This window comes from Stylophora pistillata, chromosome 12 (assembly GCF_964205215.1).
Source record: "Stylophora pistillata chromosome 12, jaStyPist1.2, whole genome shotgun sequence".
Classification (NCBI taxonomy): Eukaryota; Metazoa; Cnidaria; class Anthozoa; order Scleractinia; family Pocilloporidae; genus Stylophora; species Stylophora pistillata.
In genome coordinates, this window is record NC_142530.1 from 4,989,744 (window position 1) to 5,015,173 (window position 25,430).

Here is a 25,430-nt window from a genome sequence, read left to right on the forward strand (position 1 = left end):
AGAGAGATTAAGTACCACGTATTTTTTTTTTTTTTTTTCCGCGAACGGCAGAGAGGGTCACTTGACCTGACATTTCCCGCGTTTGCCGTTTGCCGGCCGCTGTTTCTACTCGAGGAAGACATTTTTCCTGTTTGTAGGGAACGCGAAAACGTGAGTATTTGCAGCCCATTTTTACCGACTACTTCTACATTTTGATTGCTTGCTTTAATAGCCAAGCTTTGTTTATCATCTTACTTCTATATGAACTGTTTGTAAAGCTAATAGAATTAAAATTCAAGCGGAAGATACATTACTTCTTTGTATCCATTATTTCTAGTCGCAGTGAATGGCGACCGAGAAAATTTGCCTTTGTACAATTAAGAATTATGGGCCTTGCGCATGCCGTGTCGTCGGGAAGCTTAAACAGACGAACATCGCGGACGGAACGGCAAACGACAACGGCTAGCCGACGTTCAGCGTTCGCCGTTTTCGCGGTGCTTAATCTAACTATTCATATAAAATGATGACTTTTCAAATTTAAATTTGATCGGAGGCTTTTAGAGAACGACTCTGGGGGATATCTACGCCTATTTCATTATTGTACTGCTAAGCACGATCAATGATTGCAAAGAACACCGATAAAATAACTCATTCATTGAAGTTGACACCTTATTGCAACAAGCGAACTCGAAAGAAAAAGCACTGCCACGTGTTTTGTAAACAGCTAAAATCTAGCATTGTCATTTGTCTAAACAATTCGATAAATACGATAAACGTGACACAACCATTATTGATCAAACTACATATGCAACCCAGTATGATCAGTCAATAAATTACCTTGTTAAAGAACAAGGGAGATTGTACTAAGAAAAAAAAAAGGAGATATACGAGACCTGACTATTCACAAGTGCGAAACTATAATAAAATTAACGACAAGATAAATAGAAAAGAAAAAAAAAAATGAAAAGAAAACAGAAAAAGTAAACAAAAGACACGGGGATGAACATCCATCGGAACAAAAAAACCAGCGGGAAACACGATCCTCGAGGCCGAAGGTGACGTTTAGAATGGCTGCGAGAGTTAGAGCTTAATGAAAAAGAGTACTGACGTTTGAAGATGATTTTGAAAATGTAAGCTTACTTGGACAGAATTTCCGTCAATCAAATCTCCTCTCAAACAAAGCCTCATTCCTAAGGGACAATCTATTGCTGTGCTACTCGCATGATAAGTTTGGGGTTATACGCCAATCTTACCGTTTTGTTAGTTGACTTTACCATGAGCGAGAGACCAGAGAAAATGTAATGCAAACGATGCTAGGATTTCCCCACAGCCCCATAGTATTGTAAAACAATTTATTGCCTCCATCATTGTTTTATTTTTTAATTCAAGAACTGAATGCATAATGAAGTGTGAGTTGTGGAGAAATAAAACCAACCAGTTTTACACTAAAATTTAGCAAATTTTTTCGAACGTATTCAATCAGTCGTAACATACTAGAAACAATAAGCTAAGGGATGAGAATCAAAACATAAAAAAAAAAAAAAAAAATTGTGAATGAAACAATGCTTTGGAACCTTAGCGAAAGAGCTGCCCGTCAACGTTAGCACTTGGCAAAGCATCTATTCTGATACACAGAACATATCAGTAAGGAAGTGGCCATCGTTTTCTCGCATTTTGTATCGTTCAAGATATATTTCTTTTTTTTCCAGACATACACGAAATTGTTCGCAAGATTTAATATGATTCAACATCTCCTAATGTCGATTGATCACCTTATGCTCGTATTAGTCTCCGATACTTTAAAAGGTAAGCAAGGAGCCCTAAGTAAATACCATTTATTGGATTACCTTACGGGTGCAAGATTTAATTTTCACTTAATGTGACACCTCATTGCTTCAAACCGATGCACGCGTCCCTTCCAAAACCTCAAGTACTATCAAAAATTGTTTGTATGACCTAGTAAGCGGTTTGAACTGAAGTGCATGGACCGCAATCACGTTACAACGTTTCGTTACATTTAGTGTGGCGACTCCGTTAAAACCAAAGAAATGCAATGATTGCCGTGTGAAGTATCCATCAAAGCTGTGTCGGGCTCCAGATTGCTAGGTAAGTAAGTTATAGGTGCGTCAGGTACTCAGATACATGGATCCAACAACTGTATATTTATGACTGCAACTGATGCGCGGATGAGCTTCTCAAATAAAGAAAGGTCTGTAAAATGGAGATTTACTGAGTAGTTTGAAGTTCAATATCATGAACACCAGTTTAACCATCATACTTGACTTCTTCATTGTCAAAGTGCCCTATTTCCATGTGAACTGGGTCGTTTGAGATCGTCGAATATTATTCTATACAGACACGCCTCTGTAGACCCGTGAGGTAAGAAACCTCTGAGTCATTGCAATTGTGAGTAAAGTGAACACAGATACAAAATGTAAATGACTAGTTCTTCTTCCCATCAAAAAGCTTTATTTTCAAGTATGACAGATGATATAGAATCAGTCGTAGCGATATTTAAGTGTTTCTAATTTTGTGAACCTCAGTTTTGTTTTAGGCGTGGGATTAATGGACTTCCATGGCATATGTTTCAAATTGGCAGCATCCTGAAAGTCACGTTTAAAAAGTTAACCACTAGAAATTAAGTTCTTCAACTGAAAATTATATTTTTCTGTAGAAGAATTCAAATAAAGCTAGAATTCATAATTACAGCAGTTTTCTTTTCAATTTTTTTTTGCATGATCTGTTTGTTAGTCTCAATTATTGCCTACAACTTAAATGGCTTTGTCTCTTAAGTTACAATATATTATATTCAGCAATAGAACTTTTTTGGGAGCAATGCTCGGAAATAAAGGCATTTTATCGCTAAGCTGAGTTCGTAAGCTCAAATGACTGGATAAATCTCATCAGCCAATTAAAATGTGAACGATCTTCACCAGAGTCCGAGAAAAAAATTACCAGCTTTACAAAGTTCGAACACAAAAACGGTTGACGCGTCTTAGCTGCGCACGTGTTCGAGTAAACGATAACAACAGTTTGATAGATGCATGCAAATTCTGGAAAAATATACATATCTTCGAGTAAAAATCCCGATCCTTGAAAACTTCTCATAACCTGCATTCTCCAAATCTTCTTAAAACGTTTCATTCCCACGCGGACTCCCATGCATTTCATGATGTATACATACATGATGCAGACATAAATGTCCCCGACTTTATCAGATTGACACGAATCAGCGGAGAAAATTTTTATATCTCCACGTTCAAAACGGTTTTAGTTTATATATTGAGAGATGGTAAAGGACGTGCAGTCTTGGGAGGCTCACTGAGGGACGCTGAAGATCGATTTCTACGCCTAAAATGGAGAGGCAATCTCTATATGAAAGAAACCATCCTAAAATCAATTACAGTGACCTTTTTGTGAACGATTTAAATATGAAGGTTTCCTTTTATACAAAAAGAAAAAAATTATGTGAAAACACGACCTACTTTTAAATCCTAAAATCCTGCATTAAGAGGATTTAATTGGTACATTCGTGCATCTGATGAAAATCAAAATTGGAAAAATGGAAAACTTTGCCATCCTCAGGGTTGAAATTGTTATTCTATGATGTTTTTTTTTTTTGGGATTCTACGCCATAAGTTCCAAGCAATATTCTCTATGTATCATTTTTAAACCATAAGAAGAATGACGAAAGAGGGGTTTTACTTCAAAACTGAGTGACTTGCACTGGTTTTTCTCCTAAAAAGCGCGCATATACCTCTAGTCTGGAAATGTGTTACTCAAGGGCAGCCCATCCCTGAATACCTACAGCATTGTAAGCTTTTTAGGAGTGTGCTCAAGCTGAAAGAAGTTTCACGGGCAATCGCAGAGCTCAATAAGCTGAACAAGGCTATTGAAAAGTTTCTTTGTGTTTTTCATTAATTTTTGTTATCATTTATTGTTTATAAAATGATTTCAAGCCAAGCAACTTGTATTAAACAAGTACGGGTGTATTTGGCAAAAATTATAACCGAAAGAAAAAGTAGAAGCCAGAAGGCGCTCGAGAGCCTGTTTATCTCAAACTGTCTCAGGAATAACTTGATTACTCCAATATGTTTTAACTTTTGAGCCAAATATCAACTCTGATCGACTAGGGATTCCGAGCAGCCATTAATTATGTTCGTTGATATTTCCGCAAGAGCATCAGTATGTTATTTACTGAATAAATAATAAAAGATTTCTGTTTTAGTCTGTTTGCTCTTCCTTGAATACCAAATCGTTCCTCTCCCTAACAGCCTGAAGAAACGTCAGAGGTTATAACTTAAGTCGTGGCCCAATAAAAAATATTATTTTGTATCATGACTTTGGGCTCTGAGCCACACCACTGATAGTGCGTGAATGATATTTTTTCACCAGCCTTGGTTTGGTTGAATATCTTCGGGTGGGTAATAACATCCATAACTCATTACGATACATGGATAGTTTTAAGAAAAGCTGAGCGTCGCAGGACAAAATTCATTTAGATAAATATGAAAAAACTTTTCCATCATTTAACAGTAGGAATGATAGCCATGTCAACGACTAGCCTCGGTCTTATACATATTTCAAAATAATTTGCCGGCTACAATAAGCGGTGCTTTCTTTGAGCTACGTTGCTACCTTATTGGGAATTTTTCCATGCCATGCACTGGATGCTTATTAAAGATAGAAAAGCCATCGTCACAGGTAATGAACGATTTCATTTTGGTTTTATTGTGGATTTGGTAAACTGCATTCCTCTCTTGATCGCTGCTACATTGACGTGGTTTCATTCAACTTTTATTTTATATTCGTGAAACTGCATTTTTCTCTGGATCATCGCTCCATTAGACAACACATCCCGTTTTTTATGAAGTACATAAAACACGACTGCGACAACGGGAACTACAATCAAACAAGGTGTTATGATGCCTGTAAACACACCCTTATTGTCCCCTGTGGAAATAAAAATATTTTTTTAGTCTGCGGGACGAGTACAACAAGGTCACTTATGATCACAAATGTCGTGGGCTTTGTGCTTTTTTTGTCATTGTTTCAAGCAGATGATAAGCATGAAAAAAGTGGACCTCAGACGCTTCCTCGCGATTTGTGAGTCCTTATAACTAAACTTGCATTGGCAAGCTTTGGTTGGGTCAAAGTTCACAACTAACACTCACATTAGGGCATATCTGCCTTCGTGACAAAATTATTTATTTAAGCGAATTTTCTGTCATCACGAACACTTTACAAGTGCAAATGTTTTGTCGTGACTATTTGGCCGAGGCGGAAAAATTTTCAAACGCACTTCCGACAAAATTTCTCCCGGGTCAAACCTTGGCGAGATTGATTAAATAAACAAAGGCGTCATAAGCTTGTCGATCATTTGTCGTAAAACGCCATCACTTGTGTGATAATTGAACTGAGTTAAGTTTACCAAAATATTTTTGTAATTGTCTTTCGTTGCGAAACTCGCGGACTTAACAGCTTCAAACAACTTAAGATGAGTCCTAGTCATTGGAGTTTGAATCCATAGGCAAATTAGAGCGGCCAGTCGTATCGACAGGTCAGGCGCTGAATGAAGCCGGGGCAAGATACAACAGTGGAGTGATTTTCTAGATGCCACTTTATCAGTCCAACAATAAAGCAGTATATGTGGCACAAGATCAAGATGTACCCACTCAAAGCAAAGAGAAAGGAAAAGCTAAATCAAATAAAATTACAGTAAAATATGGTATCGTTGTTATTTTTGGCTGTCAATCGAATTTGACAAATCTAACAGCTTCGACATTTTTAGTGAGGATGCAAAAGAGGAGACAAACATTTGTCCTTTGATTTTGTCGGGTCAATTCTAGTTTTATCTGCTAAAGCGGATAGGCCCTTGATGACTGTAACACAAATTTGCTGTTGAGGGAAAATCGAGACACCAGTGACACATGCATCTATCGGAGGCAATGCACAGGTTTGGAACTAGACAATAAAATTTAGTACGGTATGGGACTTCTACTTGTATCCGCTTGCAGCCGTTTAGTTCTAAATGTAACGGAAAAGTTAAAAATTATATCAAAATGTTTCCCTATTTATGTCGCGTCTACTCCCGTGTATCTTAGCTACTGCAGAGTCTTTACTCTGGGAGATCTCATTAATGATAGTGTTGTAATAAATTAAACGTTTCTTTACCTTCATTCTCGCAACAATCTCCACCATAACCTTGCTTACAGAAGCACGTTCTATCTTTCCCGCTTCCTCCGTTTAAACAACTGATTTCCGGTCTTGATCGAGACTGAGACCCTTCATGTCCACATTGGTTTGCGCTGCACTGACTCCATGACGACCAAAAACTAACTTCACAGTCTTGTGTTGTACACCTCCGACTACGGCGTCTTCTCCAAGCATCGGAATGAGAAAAAAAAGAACAATACGCCTACAATTATTGCAATGAGACTTGTAGCCTCGAGCATCCTCGTTATGTCCTCTGGAGCCACTGATGACTATCTTGAATAAACTAAGAGCGCGGTAAACACTGAATCAGCAACTTTGGTTGCCCAGCAATCGTTTGTCTCAGTTAATATATATAACGAGCCTTCCTCAAGACGAAGCACGAATTCTAATAGCTCAATTGTTAAAACTCCCAGCTCGACGTATTCAATTCATTAGGATGCAACAAATCTTGTTGATATTTTGAGACACTGTTGTGGCGTGTCCTCTCGGGGTTGTTTATGTTTCGTGTGTTGTGTATGTTGGAGGGCGCCCACTTTTGTGGCGTGCTATCGTCACAGACACTCATGTTCATCAGCTGGATAGAATTTGATTGGCTGTTAGCGGTGTTAAGGGCTCGTGAAGGTGATCTCGATTTCTTAGTTGTTCGTGAGAAACTCATCGCTTTTATGGGGAGTCCGTTTGGAGAAACGTTTTTCAAAACCAAGTCTCAATTTCCGTTTGGTGTTTCAGTGAGAACAGTATAAGTGATCCTTTCCTATTTCCGGAATCAAATTTGGGAACGAACACACGAACAAAAGCAAGTCTGGTCCAAGGACTGAGATGGCCTTTGTTTCGTATTTAAACACGGAGGTATATTTCCAGCCTTATCCGCGTTAAACTGTGTGCACAGAAGGTACGAAATATAGATGACGTATGACAAAATATATCTTTGCCAAGTGATTAATTAAATGGCTCCTAAAAGAGCGTAGGATCTCGATAAATGTCGATGTAAATGGTAAAGAAACTCGTTACGTATCATGCAAGTGATAGCAGTGTTTGATTTAAAATGGGCACCATTTGAACAAGGTAATTGAAATTGTAAATTGACCACGGTAATGAGTTAAAAAACTGACGTTTCGAGCGTTACCCTTCGTTAGAGCGAATGTCTAAAGGCTAACACTCGAAACGTCAGCTTTTTAGCTTGTTACGATGGCCAATTGACAATTTCAACTTAGTCAGATATAACCAAGTCACCTACCGGACCCCCACCGACGCAGTACCACAGTTTCTTTATATTTTAGAAACTTTCCGCCTTTGCTAGCGCTGTTTGAAAAAGTTTAGGAAGAAGAATAAAAAATTCTGTTCGTATGTAACTCAGATTGTGTTCCTTAAACCAGAAAGCACGTATTACATAATACTTTTCTGGACTGGCTTTAACTGGTCAATAAAATTGTAAAGATTTATCCGCATATTATTAACTGTGATAGAACTGCTACGTTTTTGTCATGCTGTATTTTTTTTGGCCCAGCTAAAACTTTATTTTTATATCCCTTTCAATCCAAGACTCGGTGCCTTTTGTGCAATTTCAGATTTTAGGGATCGAAGAAGGGTTGACATCTGACCTCTTTTTTAATTTACACTCCTCCTTCCCCGCCTGTTCAGAATGGATTACATGACAAAAAAAATTTACTGACAGTAGCGTTTGCATCTATATACGCAACATGTCCCGAGACTGTTTTTTCTTTTCTATAAATTCGAACAAAATACGAACTGTCTGATTTTGAAGAAAAGTATCATTTAAAACTTTTCGGTGGCATTTAGCTACCTAAAGCATATTTTGTCTAGGTCACTTAAAAAAAATCGAACGACTTAGCTTACTTTGCAACAGAAAATATCAATTAAAGCGAATTCGTGACGGCGCTGACGCTGAGTCTCCTTTTCAGTTCTTTTTCTCTTTTTCTGCCTCATTTAAGAACTCTAGCCCAAGGGAAAAGGTCGAAAAATTGTCTTCGTTTTGGGACTAGTAGACCGAATCTGTGTTTGTAGTCATTATTGTCGTTATATATATTATCTTTCCCGCACTTACCATGGCCGCTCGCGCGAAAAAAAGTTTCTGGCGAAGCGATTTGCTGACGCTATCAGCGTGCACTATTGGGATTTTGAGCACGCTTACGTATAATGAAATTGATTGCGCGGCTCTGCTGGCTATGTTCTAAATCATATTAGACGTTTTGTTGTGTAGTATCGCTGAGTATTTTTACTCGTTATTTGTATTTTGACTCGCCCTACAGGCTCGTCAAAATACGGCACAACTCATAAAAACACTCAGCGATACTACACAACATCTAATAAGGTATTTATTATCCAACACGCCAAACTGTTATTTCAGTGCGGGCGAATTTCGCGGATCAAAGTTTATTTACGGTGAGTGCGTGACAGAAGGTGGTTTGCAACCAATCTCTAGAGACACAGGAAACAATAGTGAAAGGGACAAATGCTGGTGGACGAACAAAAGAAGCTGGTGAGATATCTATTGTTCACGTCCACCAACATGGCGGCAATGACGTAACGTGCAAACCACCTATTGGCGCGTTGTCGTGTTGATTTGTTGTAGAGTGTTTTAAAGGATTGCTATTTCGAGTATTTAAGGTTTACCTTTTGTTTTGATGAGTCTTGCCTTTTTGCTTCTACGAGTTATTTTGGTAAATCTATAGTTTTGATCTTTTATTTTTAGTGTGTGCTTGAACTCGGCTCAGTTCGCGGATTTCCTTCTTGTCGTGCTAGACATTTCAATCGCTAGTTATGGTTGAGAATAATTAGTTTCATAGGTGGTCATGTTTGGTTTGGTAAAACTGACCTTGAGTTTTACCCACACTAAGATCCTGTTTGTGCGCGTGATTCTCGTATGCAGCTCGATCATTGGAGTTTAATTGGTTCCTTGGTGCTCGCCAAGTACTTCGGAGTGAGCCATCCAATTTCCCCCTTTGCAAAACAGCGAATATCCTGAGGAAACTCTCACGGTCAGCTAACTCAAACATGCCTACGATTTTCCAACTTAAGGCGTTGGTTCCTCGCGCTAATGCATGATTATTATTAGATGCATAGAGCGTTGCTGTAGCAGCTCTCCAGAAGAGAATAAAGAAGAAAATTACAGAGCCTTGGTACCTTTCGTTAAGTCGTCCAAGCGAGTGATAAAAGCCCCCAACACATTTCTTAGCCGTCCCTTGTAAGACAACAACGCGAAATCACCAAATTTTGCGCCGTCTGCGAACCGAAACCGTGGCAACAAATTACTTCAATTTACATTTGGAACTCAACGGTACTTTTATGCGTTATGTTGAGTTTGAGGTCTGGCGCCCTATAAGACGGTAAACACATGCAGCCATTTTCGAAATTCTAACTAAAAAGTAGAAACTCATTTTTTAATCGACGTCTTCCGTGGCGTTGCCGTCGTGACTGCTTAAGTTCCCTATTGTAGACGGAGCGGAAACATAATTTTGGTGGAAGATGACGAAAGGGTGGACCTGATCAGGCCGTTTTTTGCGGTACACATAGTAACCGCCGGTTGCAATAAGAAGTGATGCAATTGGCACCAAGACTCTCGCACTAAATGCGCCAGTTGATGAAGATGTACTACCTATGATAGATAACAAACTCACGAGGTAATTAAAAGGGTCAGAGTAAACGTTACTGAAAACTCAAGCCAGTGTAATAGATCCAGCGAAAACATATTTTGGAGTATCTAGTTTAAGCCCCAGGGGCTCATCATGAACTATTTAGGGGCGACACGAGTTACTCAAAAGCTTAAACGGAGTCTTAATAATGAGCTCAAGTTGAATAGCAATCGCTCACATCTTTCTTCTAGATTCATGATGTAGCTAACTAGCATTTTGTAATTTTATAATTCCAATTTTCTTTATGTAGTTCTCGCAGCAAGTTTCACCGAAACTTTTTTTCACAGAAACATGTTTCTCCACTTAAACTTCCTCCATTTAAACAACCTGTAAGAGGGCAGGATCGTGTTTTATAAAAAAAAAGGTAGATGTACATATTCCTCCGCACTGTTCTGTTTTTATCCGGTGACAAGAACTTGTCTGTTTCTCTGATACACCACACGCAGTAGTGCAAGCGCTCCACTCTGACCAGTAGCCTATGTCACAGTACACAGGTCTACTTCCATAACACAGCCGTGTTTCGTATAGATCAGGACATTGTGCTCCCCCACAATATTGCGAGGACTCGACAGTCCTTGATCGCCTTTGGGATCCTTGTTGTCTGCACTGATCTGTGCTGCACGTACTCCATGAAGACCAATAACTAACTTCGCAGCTTCGCGGAGTACAGCGACGTCGACGGCGCCTTCTGAGCCAAGCATCACAATCTTTCGCTTTTGTAATCAATCGCGGTTCCTAAATGACATAAGATCTTCCTGGTTTCTAAGCGGTTGAAAAAGGCAAGGAATTCCAATGGGCATAATGCGTGTACATAATTAATTATTCATATTCCCGTCCAAGAAAAATCAGCCAGTATATGCTTCGCCGCTAATACTACAGAGGCGAGTAAATGTCGCGAGAACAATTATCGTTCTGCGTGATGCAAAAGCTTTGCAGTGACCAAATTTGGATTTTATTGTCATTTGATTGGCTGCATGATCGTTGGCGATTGTGAAGGGTGCAGGAGGAGGGGGTAGGACCGCCGTCTCCATAAAATTTGTGCTCAAACAAAACGTGGAGTTAATCCTAATTTTCTGTTCCATATATCTTAAGTTTCTCGGTACTTCGAAAAGAAGCGACTTTTGGACCTTTTGCGTTTGTTTTGGTCTGTTCTGGCCTGGATAAGGTAAGATAAATACTCCTGTATCTTAGCTCTCAATAGACAGATGTTTTTGCGCCTATTAAATTTTTTTTATCAAGTCTTAAAGGTAAAGATAATTGGAGTGAGAATGAAACGATTTCGGTCTCGATCGCGTCCTGCTAGAAATTACAGCGCAATAACTTGGTCACGTAAATAACGATTGCCGCTCTGGAACTCGGGTCTCAGTTCAATCAGTCTTTTACAACGAAGTGTAAAATATTGATGGCTTTGCGTCCGCGTTCTACTCTCAAGTTATTACCTAAACTGTGAACAACAAAGCGAAAATTTGAAAGATTGCGTAAAGAGTATGTAAAAATTAAACACAGGAGTTTAGCTGCGTCGAGGCTGCTTCCATCTCAGACATGCCTCAAAAAATTTTCTTTGATAGCTTTCAGCAAGCGCGTAGAGTTTTACGTTTGTTTTATCGAATGCGTTCATTCTGATCTACCAGATTAACGAGATTTAGTTCGGCCCGTCCTGAAGCAGTTTTCTTAATGGGGTTCACGTTGATGATTAATGGTTAACTAGGGGTTCATTTCACGGTTGATAGTTAATTTTTTGGAACGTCGTCTATAAAACGAACTAAACGGGTGAATTTGGCTGTCATTTCTCATAATGACGCGTTTGTAAAGAACTTTTATTAATAATATAAGTGATTGACGTTTTACGACACCGGAACTGATTCCACACCAGAAGTCAGTTCTGTTGTAAACCAGTTTTACTCGCGACTAGAAGTTAACGGACTTATATAACAGCATCTTTGTGATATGTCAAAACTTTCATTTTTAAACAACAGAACTTGACCCCAATTAAGGCAATCGTTTAGTTCTTAATTCAGGATGTCTGATACATTTGACGGTTACAATTAACACTGGCTTGCTTATTTGACGGTCGACGTTAAAAATATCGCGTTCTTGACGGTTGACAGTTCATATTTTGGCCATTTGACGGTTGATAATTAACCCCATGGAGACCCTCTTAGATTACATGACTGTTCTTACGTTCTTCTGTGTACATTTGCCAGATTATGTAAATTAATCTAAAAAATGAAATTGAACTGATTATCTGTACTTCCGTGTTTCGATCCTCAAGAGACGTCACGCTAATAGTCCAAAGTGACTTAGTTATTATCAAGCGCAAGGTATCTTTGTCATTTTTCTATAAACAAAGTCTAAGAATGGAATATTCTTTCGCTGCGTACCTAGAAATGCAGCCTACATAGGTTAAAGCGCCCATCGGTACGAAAAAGAAATACTCAATTTTAAGCCTTCCTTTTCCCAACGTTTACAAGTAAACTCATAATTCTGATTCCATTTTCCCATACAAACTCTTAAAATCTGCGTCGACTAGGTGTTACAATTCTTTTGTCGTGGGAACAACCTTGTGAAGATTTGCAACTGCGTAGATCGATATAAATTCTGCAGAAGTTTTTTCAACTAAATCGCTCCTAAACGGTTGAATATGTTGGCCCACAAATTTTCCTCGAGCCGGGAAACTCTTCCAATTTTCACAGAGCTCAAAAGCCAAATACGCCATTTTTAAATACCCCAATTTTAGGAAGGAAGAACACGAAAGATGCAAGTCCCGGCAACTGCACAATTTGGCCGCCAATTTCCTTTTTTCTTTTTGACGTCTCCTATGGCTTTCTGGAATAGAAAGGTACCGGACCTTTCTCTGGTGAGGTTTTACAAGAATAGAAAGTAACGTGTTCCCTTCACTTTCACCGCCGCCATATGGAATTGTCTGCAATACGATATACCGCTGATATTTCGTAACGGGGCTCGAAATGTCCCCGACTTCTGGTGATGTGTGATTGACAGTGTCAAACGCTTTGGCAAGATCTAAGAACACAGCACCAGTCAGGCAACCATTGAGAGGCCGCAGTAAAAGTAGATGACTTTAATCTAAATCCAAACTGGTTGGGTGAAATTTAAATATTTTCAGTTAGATATGCATAAAACTGAGTATGAAGCGCCTTCTCTAATATCTTGCTTATTGTCGGCACTGGAATGGAAATTGTTTTGTAATTAGAAGCGTTCTGTCTATCACCCATTTTAAACAAGGGTATAACCTTTGCTGTTTTCCATATAAGAAGGAAAAGTTCTTGTTTGAAGGGTTAAATTAAATAAGGCCGTTAAAGAAGGAGTAACAACTTCGACAGCATCTTTTAGAAGACGCACGCTAACTTTGTCGAGACCAAGGGACTTATTAGTTTTCAATAAACCGATGAATATTGTAAAAAATAGACAACTTTCTTGAGAGACATGTTTCGGCATGCTTATGCCATCTTCAATCATTGAGTAACTGAACGTGAGGAAATAAAAAACTAAACATAGTCATTATACGCTGTTTGCTATAGGAAATGAAAGAGAAGGAAAAATAATCAAACGTGCGAACAAAGTGATGAAAACTGATCGGGACGAAAAATCTTGCGGAAAACATAGACCTTGACTAAAGTGTAACGTATTGATGGCTGTGCGGGTTAGAAGTACAGTTAAGAAAAACTGAGTTTAACATAGTCTTTGACTAAAGGACTAAAACATAGTCATTGACTAAAGTGTAACGTATTGATGGTTGTAAGGGTTAGAAGTACAGTTAAGAAAAACTGAGTTTAGAAGATGATTGTGAGAATTGAAGTCATGCTTTGCTTGGAAGAAATTCTCGTGTAGCCCTAATGTGCTCTAAAACAAAGCCTCAGTTTCAAAGGATTATCTACTGTTTATTCTATTTTCTTTTATCGACGAAGTACATGTATAGGGAGGCATGGGGTAGTCGCAAATCTTGCCGTATAACAAGCTCAATCATGTTGGACTTTCCAAAAGCGAAAAACATAAAGGAATCTAACTCAACAAGGGTAAGATTTCCACATAGCCCAAAGCTATTGAAAAACAAAACTGTAGTCCTAAAGGAAATAAGTGTTTAGTCGCCATCGTTTTCTTTATTCAAGAACTCTATGTATAAAGAAGGTGGGGCTGTACGGAGATAATACCCGACTAACTTTACTAATAATTCCATAACATTTCATCGAACGTAGTCAAACGAATGAGTCGTTACCTGAGAAATAGCAGGTCAGAAGATGAAGAATATAAATCAAAATCGCAATTCTCTGAAAACGAATACTTCGAACTGACCGTAATGTACGGCTTTCTAATTGCACGTTCGTTTGCGAAGAATCTATTTAAGGATATAGAACATATCAGAAAGGAAATGGTCAGCATTTCAGTCTCTCCCGTACTTCACGTCGCTCAAAACCTTATTTTTTTTTTATTTAAAAGAGGAACTCCGATGAATATTTTTTACAGGATTTCTCTACGGATGCAATCGAATTCCATTTGCAATAGTTTTTAAGAGTTTAATGCTTCAAAAACCAACGCACGCGTTCCTTCCGAGCGCCATCAAATTGTTTCTCTGACAAACAGTAATCTGCATTCCGCAGTCAGCGGTTTGAATTTAAGTGCATGGACAGGCTTACGACTATCACGTAATGACGTTTTGTTTAAATAGAATTTAGTGCTGTGTCTCCAATATTTAAACCAATGAAATGCAATACTTGCAGTGTGAAGTTTTCATTAAAGCTGTGTGGCACCTCCGAAGGAAGTGGTTAACTACGTTTTGATTGTTTCATTAGTGAGTTATTGATGCGTCAGTTGATCCGATACTAACATGAATCCAACGAATGTATAAATTTGTATATTTATGACTGCAAATGATGCAGTCCAGTTTAACTAACATATTTGACTTCTTTTGTGTCAAAGTGCCTTCAGTAATTACACGCGGTTTAGGTCATTCAAGACCGTCAATGATTATTCTATACAGCCACGCCTCTGTAGACCTTTAGGATAAGAAACTTCTGAGTCATTGCAGGTAGAGTGAACACAGATAAAAAATGCAAAAAGAAGAGTATTCTTTGCCATCAAAAGGCTTTATTGTCAAGTGTGACAGGTGATATAGAATCACTCGTAGCGATATTTAGGTGTTTCTAGTTTTGTGAACTTCAGTTTTCTTTATTGAGCGAGAGATTCGGATTGCCGGGCATTGCATAGGTTTCATAAGGGTCATGTTAAAAAAATCACGTTTAAAAAGTTATAAACAAGAAATTGAGCTCTTAAACTGGAAATTATTTTTTCTGTCAGTGGAATTTAAATCAAATCAGAATTCATAATCATAGCAATTTTCTTTAATTCAAATCTTTTAAATTATTGTTTAGAATGCAAACAGTTTTTTTCTCAAAAGTTGTAATAAATTATATTCAGCAATGAACCTTCTTTCAGCGGGAGCAATGCTCGGAACAAATGGCATTACATCGCTAAGCTGAGTCCATAAGCTCAAATGACTGAATAAATCTTATCAGCGAATTCGCCAAATGCGAACGATCTTCACTTAAGTCCGTGAAAAAAATTAATAATGTCAGAGACTTCGAACTAAAAAATATTCACGCATCTTAAATGCATACGCGTTCGAGTCAAACTGTAAAAAGAGTTTGATTAATGCAACTTCTGGAAAAATAGACGTTACTTCGAATAACTACTCCGATCCCTTGAAAACTTTTTAGAATTACCTGTTGTCTGAATCTTTTTAATTCGTTTCTATCCCACGCTGATTCCTATGCATTTCATGATGTGTGACTGAACGTTAATGGAAAACGTATATGTCCCTGATTTTATCAAATTGACACGAATCAGCGGTGAAAATATTTACAACTCCACGTTTAAAACGTTTTCAGCTTATATATTGAAAGATGTTAAAGGACTCCTTGTCTTGGGAAGTTCACTGAAGGACGCTAAAGATTGATTTCTATGCTTAATTAATTCAGGTAATCTTTATACAAGAATAAATCTGTAAAACTGTCATTTCGTTAAACTCAAGCCGTGTTGTTTGACAGATAACACCTTTGTTAAATTAACAATTGCTTCTAAGGTCGTCGACCAGATTTCAGTTTTTTTTGGCGCAAACGAGTTTCCTTTTAATACAAACCATCCATGAATCAACCACCCTGAACTTTTTGTAATATGAGGGATTCCTTTTTATACAATAACAAAACAAAGTATGGTGAAAACATGACCTACTTCTAAAACCTAAAATCTTCAATAATTTTAATAAAAGCACGTGTACTATTAACAATGAGAAACTGACGACAAACACCTTTGAAATGCAAATAAAAAGTAGTACCTCGCTTTTAATGGCAATATACGATCAAAATAATCCTTTGAAGTATGAAATAATCCATGACCATAATGTCTAGTTAAGGCTCTTTGAGATCACAACTACCTATGAATAATCTTTCATTCATTCGTCTGATTCACTAAGGGTGTTAAGAACACAAATTTAGATTTATTAAGGTCTAGACTCTTTGGCAATGGTGAATGAAAGTCAGATACATATTTTTTCAAGATATTTTTTTCCGACGTATCCCTAGTTAGTAACTGAATGCTTGCAGAATGATCAGTTTTCAGGTTTGGTGGAAAAAAACCTTAAGAAATAAAAAGACTTAAGTCAGTAGAAAAGTTTGTCTTGAGATGCAGGAGATTTAAAAATTAGGATATAGATAGCAGGACGACTAAATTAAGTCGTTGCAATTGGTATATGAAGGAACTTTTGATGTGTATTGATCAGTTTTGTAATTAAACGATATTCTCACAAAAGTCCAAAGTACAAAGAAGATTTAGTTACACTCGCGCTGTAATTATCTTTTTAGCTGGTGCAACTGTTATGAAAACAACAGTCTTTCCAGGACAATTTTCTTCCGGACTGTTTGAGGGAGTAATTGAAGTTCAGTGGTTTAGTTTGAACATATATAACTTTTGATCGATGATGTGCGTTGTCAGTTAAATTAAAGAGAAACGAGAGTTTTTCATGGGTTTCGCTGGACTCTCAAAAGAAACGTAAATCTTGCTAGCACTGGTTAAAATCAGAAACAACTAACACAAATGATTAAATATCTAAAATCAGCATTTCGATATGAAGCCAGATACCAACAGAATGTAAATGGTTTTCTCCCAAATCATTTCCCTCTTGCTACGTGTCTTGAATATAAAGGTAGCTTTTACTAATCTTCACTCCTCTATCCATGCTTAAACATGCTTTCCAGGAATACTTCCTGACGTCGTTTTTGCGGTCTCTTTAGATAGAAGATCCTAGTCATCTCAGGAAATGCTCGGCTTGCAGATGTTCTTCTGACCGTTTAACGTCTCCGGTCTTTTTGGGAAAGCGTTTATCTTAAGGCATTGTATAAAACTAATCACAGTGTTGTTTACACGTGGAGTCGAATTGGATTGAGATTCCTTTTCGAGTATCGATCGAGCTGGGAATCAAACCCTTGAGAGATGAGGAAAAGCTCGATATTACTTCTACTTGCGTTTGTTGCTCTGATCTCCAACTTGGCTAATGCCAACAGCATTGAAGAAATCTCGGAAAAAAGGTAAAACTCGATTTTCTGAGTTTCTCTATTTCTATGTACTTTAATTTGTTCGTCTTCTTTAATCCAAATCGATCCAACTTGAAGCCGATAAGATGGTCTTTCAACTCTGTTTTAAATAAATACTTATTGAAAAAAACAGGAGGTGAATAATTGAAATTCAGGATAAAATACTTCTTTTTTTTTTTTCTCAGACATAGAAGAAGACTCTGAATAATGAAAAAAAGCCTTTAACCCAGTTTTTTTCATGTTGCTTCTCGAGACCCACATATCATGCTACATTTTGAAGAAACTGGGTGTAATTTTGGATTCATCCTTAAATCTTGAATCACACTTTGACATAATGTATAAAAGAGCAGCTGGTAGATTTACAGTCAAACTAAGTGAAGCGTACCCCTCAGGATTACATTAATTATTTGATCATTTGAATATTGAACCCGCTAATCGTTTCAGGAGCGCAATAACGAGTTGAATATTTGAACATGGAACCCGCTAACTGTTTCAAGAATGCAATACTGGATTGATTATTCGAATAATGAACCCGATAGCCGTATTCGTTTTGAAAGGCGCGGATCATTGTTCAAATCAGAAGTCCATTTCTGATTGGATTATGCGAACGCGTGATGATGGATCAGAACTATTTCAACATGGCGTCAGACATGGGAGGAATGGTGAGCTCGAGTGTTGTGTAGAACTTCTTGTAAATGTTGTAAATGGAATATTATCGAGAGCTTTTTTCGCCTATTTACATCTTGACGAACTTGTAGAAATTCTTGTGTGTATTCATGGTCGAACAAAATAGTTTACGGGCGAAGCCATCGCAAGACATTTTTTATTTCGTTAATATTTGCGATCGACTGTTTTCGCAGTGTTTTTACAGTGCAGTTTGTTCATTTTCAGGATTCCTCGTCAAATAGAACAATCTTATTGGACTGCAGAAATGGACTTCTAATTTTAACAAAAGTCCGCACCTTTTCAAAACGGATACGGCTATCGGGTTCAATATTCAAATAATCTCAATATTCAAATAGTCTCCTGCAGGGTTGGGGTAGGAGACGTTAATTTCCCACACACGAGATTACTGTGTGATGGATGTCCTCCCCTGGGGTGGGATGGGTGGGATATTGGGCGCACTTAATTTGGAGCCTCGCTCTGTTGTGCTACCCTCACCACACTCTGGTGAAAGTGATTAAATAATCAATCCTTTATTGCATTCTTGAAACGACTGGCGGGTTCAATATCTAATTGATCAATTCATTAATGTAATCTTGAGGGGTACGCCTCACTTAGTCTGACTGTAATTTACTCAGGAAAATCCGACCTTTAATCGACAAGAGCAGTGCCGAGAAAATCTACAAAGCAATGATTCAACCTGTTTTTACATATTGTGGAACCCTGGGTCTCTCTTCGTCACGTTCCTGTAAGAGTCAAATCAAAAGCATTGAACGTCGAGGTCAGCAAGTTATTGGTGGAAATTACCAAGTCCAAACAGTGGAGAGTCTAATAAAGAGACAGTCCTGCCAGCTTGTATTTGACTGTCTTCAGGATAACGTCTGTATCACTTTTAAAGGATATTTCATCAAAATTGAACACAACATTAACACTAGAAACAACGGATGTTCACTAAATCTCTCCAAAGTCGAATTAGAATTTGGACGGAGAAGTTTTGCATTTCAAGGGGCTCTAGTTTACAACACTTCGCCTCGGCGTTTAAGAATTTTAAACTCAAGGTTTCTTTCAGTAAGAGTAATTTAAAAGAGTTTTTTCAATAGTATCCAATTAACTCATAACTCTTTTAAATCTTTTAAGTTAATGTAAATCTTAGATTTCTAAGAGTTATTTATCTATTTTTAATTATTTATGAGTTAAGTACAGGACCCTTTTGATAATAGTTTTTTCTATTAAGAACTGATAGGTTATCCTGTATAAATATTCGCGTTATTATTATTGCTATTATTATTATTAACTATTTCAAGATTGAACACTGCTTTTTCTTACACGTATATTGCACTGCGACCCTCAAATGTATTGAGACATTCCTTACAGCTGACTTAGGAAAAAAATTATAAATAACAAAAAGTTACAAAATCTGTCTGATCTATTCTCTGTGCGTTTAAAATAATGTTCGTTGGTTCAGTCAAGCAATAAAACCCTTTGAAACAGAAATCAAAATGTATGGAGCACCCACTTCGCCCTTTAAATTGGTGTCAGAGTATCGCGCTCTATAAAAATTCGAATCTTTTACTGAGAAATCTGTGTCATTAATAAAGTGACATGCCCCTGCAGATTACATTTTGGTATTTGATTTCCAGGAGGAGTATCGTGCAAGGTGTATCGCAGTCCATTTGATGTTTGTTATCATTATGTAATCATTATTTTTTTTATATCGTTGAATTTATGGAGGTGGGGATACTACTGGATAGTCTCAGCTTAGGGATCGGTAGGTTTTCAAACATCAATAATAAATAAATTCATTTAGTGAAGGTGATAAAGCTAAGTGCCTAAATCACTGTCATGGAAGTTCAATTTAGGAAAAAGGGAAAGCTGAAGTTAGTGCTGAAAAGGTAAATAATTAACTTGAAGTAGGTTCATAATCATCAATGACTCAAGTGAAAGGTCCAACTACAAAATGGAGCATCATTAGACCATGGCACCGAGGGAGAGGATGGGAGGGTGGGTGTAACAGTGGTTAATGCTATGGACTCCTGACTGATCGAGAGCTTCAGTTGCCTCGTCCAGCTCATTATGTTCTGTTTTAAATGGGAGACATGTTACTCTCATAGTGTCCTTCTCTATTCAGGGATATGACTGGTTAACCACAATCTAGAAGGAAAATGTGAAGAAATGGAAAAGAAAAAGGTCGTCAACTAAATCTTTCACTTTCTTCAATCGCATGAAAATTTATCAATTTTTTTATTCAATCACATGATAAGCGCACACGAGTTTACTTTGAATTGACATTGACATGCATGGCATACATATAGGTCAAGCGTAAGATAAGATGTGTTGCTAGTCATACTCTAAAATAATTGATGCACAGCCGGGAGTCGAATATATGTGGTGTGCAGTACTAACTACAAGGAATCATTTTTCTTCCATAGTGCACTTCACTCTGAAAACGTTTTTCTCTACCCAGAGGTATAAATGGGTAAACGCAACCATTATGGTTAATCTGATGTTTTTCTTTACGAAACGAAAACTGTCTTATTCTTACATCGATCCACGAAATCATTGTTTTTTCACAGTGCATTTAACAAGAAAGTATGAAAACTGGATACCAATACAGAAACGTTACTTGTACAAGAAAACCTTGTCATTTCATTCGAGCACCACGGTTCAAGAAAGTTTGTCAATGTTAATCAGAAAGAAACACTGAATGGCTACGATTACATTTCAAACTAGACTTGAATGTTCTTTATTCAAATTCTTTAGCGGAAGATCAAATCTCTTCCCTGCAACGTGAATATCAGTTATTGTGTTGTAAAAAATATTCCAATATAATAAATCTTCGTTTTTCTGGTTCCTTTGATTACTTGAGCAAAACATTCAGAAAGACAGAAATCAGCACCAAAAATATAGTGTCTACATCTATGGTAAATATATTTCCATGTCACGGTAAAGCCTGCTCTCACCACTACGAAAATACCCTTCATTACCCATGTTTTCCCATACACTACCATTACTTAAACATGGAAAAAAAACCCTCAAGCTCTGCTTTTGGCCTTGGCTAACTTCTGATATCAAGACTATTGTTTGTAAAGTAAACAATGTTATAAATGGAAATCAATTAACAAAAAACAACTATTCAAAGATTTAAAAAATAAAATGAAAAAGCTAGAATAACATCCAATATATATAAACTAAAGGACGAAAACCTGTGTACTATACTCGCTAAGACAACGACGCTTAATTTCAAATACAATCGACATTGAAATTATATTCCTTACTTTATAAACGTGCAATTGCAAGTTACCATAAATCTGTTAAAATGATGACCGATACATCTGAACGCACATATCCTTCGACTAAGAACTCAGGAAAACTTGTTGTTCCGTGTACCTTTTGAAAATGTCTTCTGCCGCTACCTTGCTTTTCGCTTCTGCTTCGTGTGGTGTCGTTTGCCTTCGGTGTTCATTTTCTTATTTATATTAGATCTGCAACAACTGGTAGCTCGCAGTCGACCAACGTGTCATAGATCTCTCCAACACTCAGGTGGCGATGCTTTCCCACAGTGCTGAGGACAACGTCAGAAGGATTTACAACCCTCTTGTCTAGAAAGCGAATAACAATTTGAGAGAAACCCAGCCTTTCTGCCAACAGCTTCCACTCTTCTCCACCAACGGAGAACAACGTATCATGCTGTTTTATAAACTGGCGCTAAATGGTGCAAATTTTTTCGGAAATGATCTGCAAACGCATCCGCAAAGTGCAATCATGTCGAGACCTAAATTTTTCCAAGCTCCTTCTCAGAGTCAAGAGATGTAACCTATGAGTTTGAGTTAAAGTGAAGACTAGTTTATGAAATTGGTGCACAGACGCAATCTTAATTTCCTACCCGAGAGGCTGAACGTCAAATCCAAGTATTGTTTGAATGGCATGCAACAAACTGACATATCCTCATTCAACAACGGCCCTGTAGAGAAAAACAAACAGAAAAGAAGATAAATGAGGTTGAATGTATTTTAAAAATCTCAAAACCAAATTAAAAATAAAAATACATTCGAGCCGATCAAAAGGGCATCAACAACAAAAACAACATAACAAAGTTAAGGACGCGTTGATATGATTTCAACGCTGCAGAGAAAGGACTTTTGCGCGAGTACTTCTTTATGTCTTAGAAACCTTTCCATTCCCTCCCGCGTGAAAACAAACTACATCTTCTTTACACTCACCAGTAGTACCAGCAGGTGTGATTTCTCGTAAGTACCTCACCAAGTCATCCCTTTTCTCAGATTTAGCTCTCAAGGCAAGGCCACGAATCATATTTTTCGTCTCTGGCTCTGGGCTGGTAAAAGATGCTAGTTCCACTTGCAGAGCTTCTCGAAACTGAATCACAATATCCTTAACATCAATTGCTGAATGGAGCGGAATGGACTGAATGGAAGATTTGACACTCTCGGGCAGCACAAGATCTTTCCGTTTCGATCCTTGAAATAACAAAGCTGAGCCAAAATAAAGTAGGACAGATTCAAGTAAATGGAATGTGATTCCCTAATGCCCAGAAATCTTGAGTTGGCTAAAGGTCTGTACCAGGGAAAAAATTTTATGAACAATTCTCTAAAATCATACGAAAGGGGATTTGCTACAACGACATGAAAAGAAAGGGCCCCTTACCTTCCACGGAAAATATTCCCTTCTCATCGAGAGGGCCTCTGTGACGCGTTGCATGAAGAGCTTGCACCTGCGAAACAAACAAATTAAACTATTTTCAAAAGCAATTACATTGAACTGAAAAAGTATTAGCGTCTCGTCACCTCGGGGATAATAATGGGATTAGCGACGTACCTGATTCGTTGATGTTCCGGTACTCTTCTCTTCTTCTCCAAATGAGAACCAACATTCGAACTGCTGGATCCGAATCCTGCAATCCCCAAGAAGGCTGCGTCTGTTGCAAAGTTGCGGCTTTTTCAAATCAGATTCTGACAGGAAGTGTAGACATTCACATCCACGTACGCTATGTTCGTGACATTTGACCGACCCTGGTTGAGAACAGACTGGGCAGCAGATACACATATCGTACTTCATGTTGTTGAGCCATTGAAACTCTTTCCGCATGCATTCGAATACAAACCTCAATTTCCAGCGAACAGTACGAGATATATCTGCTCTTATCTGGTCATCGTCTCCGCTGTAAACGGCGACCTCGATGGATGAGGAATGGTACCAAAAAATAACGGAGATACCTTGTTCTGGAAGAATGCGAAACATGGCAAAATTATAAAACAAATGTGGGCTTATTTCGCTGTAACATTCTTCGCTACACAACTGGAGGAAAAATAGGGTAAGTCGGGAGAACAGACCAGGGGGCACTCGACCTGATGCAAATGTTACAAAAAGGCAAGGGATTTTTACAGAGTCGAGAAGCTGTAGGACGTCGTCTGTTGGGGGTGACTTCAACATGGATGGCACCAGGTACTGCTTGCTATCTTGACATGATGGCCAGGGGGAAAGCAAGCTTAATCTCTACATGATAGCAATAAGGCTCTTTTGACTTTCTTGGTTGTCGATCAAGTCTTTCCAAGCATGGTCTATGAGTCTTTCATCTAATATTCCAGTTTCTTCAAGTTGGATCCATAGGTCTTTGACAGGATGTTCCGTCCGTTTAAAACGCCTTACGGTTATAATGCTTTTGAGGACATCAACAAGCCACTGAGGATCTAATATCACCATCCTTTCCAAAGCTGGAGAGCCTGAGAAATGAATCACAATTCTCTGATCATGCAAAAAATTCATCAAAGTGGAAAACTCATTATCTTCTTGGATTCCACACTCTTCATTTGCAATCCTCTTGGCTTCATCAAGTGTTATCCACTTATCACACTTCTTGCGAAGGTTGTTTTCGTACCTCAACCACTTCACCGGAATTTCTTCTTTCGTCAGTTGCAGTTCCTTTGCAACAGCAAGAAGCTCTTCTCTCAGGCGCACTATCTCAATACATTCTTCCACACTCCCTGACTTTGTATTATCTACGACGAAAACATCTTTATACAGGTGTTCTCCATACGTCTTGCTTTGGAGAAAGCCATATAATTCTAGCGCTAGGTCTCTAGCTTTAGCGCCACCAAACGGCACGTCGGCATGGGTGCAAACTAGAAACACCGGGGGGAGCCTTCCCGGCAGAGTATCGCTTAAATATGGAGCATTCTGTTGGGAGCTGTTTACCTCTAGACCCGTCAAAGAATAAATCGATGACATCCAAAAGTCCAGGTACTCAAGGTTTGTTTTAATGCAGTTAGTGTCCACTTTATTCTTGAAAAGTCCTGTTTTGACAAGCGGGCTGGCTTTCTCGTTTGGGTCACGGCTCAGGTCAGATGTCAAAACATAGATGGCTTTCTCTGTGAGGAAAATTGGATGGGTGTCATAGTAAACGGACTGCCCTCCAAAATCCCACAGGATTGGGTAGATTTGGTCTTCGCTTGCACTTTCTCCTTCACGAAGCAATTTTTCAACCAGCCTGGCTAGTTCCTCTGGCAATTTTCTTTGAGAAGATTTGGTTTCTTTAGGGGTTTTACGAAAGACTTTACGAACACTTTTTGTACTTGATACATTTAGAGATTCTGAGTTGGACTCTGACTCTGCCTCAGCCCCTGATAAAAGTGACTCCCCTTTCTTCAAACGATCGACGATCACCGTTGCTGCTGCAAGGTGTTCGAATGGAACTTCTAGCTCAGTTTGCATTTCTTCGCACGCTTGTCCGCTTTTCCAAGTCTCTGTAGATACTTTAAAGTATGAAGGGTCAGTCTCGATTCCATCTGTGCTTTCTTCTTCTTTGTCGAATTTTTCTCCCTTTAAGGACCTTTTAAGACTAGTTTTCCCAGTCCGCTCCTGCCCGATCAACATTATAGGTATTCTCTTTATGCAGGCCTTTCCTTCTGTTAGTGCTTTGTCATAAGCCTCGACAGCTTCAGGACCTCGAGCTTGAATTTCCAAAGGCACTGAAGATGTAATTTCAAGAATGATAGTTTAGCGGGTCATAAACTTATAGTCTGTGGCTCTCGTACAGCAGTAAGATAAATAGGTGTAAGTGGCCCTTAGGATAATAATAATTTCCTTTATGATGTTTTGTTGGTTCTATATCTTCAGAGTCCAGCAATGAAATATTGCATTACTTGCAAATATTCGAAAAATGATAGTATGACATATTGTGTAAATATATTCATCATTTACTTTTAAGTTATATTACGCCAAAATTTTTGTAACGAAGGTTATTTTTAGTTGGGATTTGCGTGACGTTCAACACCCTTTTGTTTTGTTCTGTTTTGTGTGA

At 38.1% G+C, this 25,430-nt stretch overlaps 2 pseudogenes across 2 annotated transcripts in view; both read right to left on the reverse strand.

Annotated features, from left to right (window-relative positions):
* The window catches only part of LOC148718499 (spondin-1-like), a 47,821-nt pseudogene extending 26,698 nt beyond the window's left edge, over positions 1–21,123 (reverse strand). The window contains exons 1-5 of the transcript XR_015994134.1: positions 21,076–21,123; positions 10,176–10,583; positions 9,699–9,811; positions 6,154–6,397; positions 5,981–6,006 (exon numbers count right to left, since the gene is read on the reverse strand). The product of XR_015994134.1 is annotated as a spondin-1-like (transcript). The remainder of the gene's footprint in view (positions 1–5,980; positions 6,007–6,153; positions 6,398–9,698; positions 9,812–10,175; positions 10,584–21,075) is intronic.
* A 339-nt stretch (positions 21,124–21,462) lies between these two features.
* Positions 21,463–25,099, reverse strand: LOC111340970 (uncharacterized; annotated as a pseudogene). Its single transcript, XR_015994057.1, has 5 exons — positions 22,949–25,099; positions 22,778–22,865; positions 22,336–22,590; positions 22,001–22,076; positions 21,463–21,782 (listed from the first exon to the last, which is right to left on the reverse strand). The product of XR_015994057.1 is annotated as an uncharacterized LOC111340970 (transcript).
* Positions 25,100–25,430: the final 331 nt, after the last annotated feature.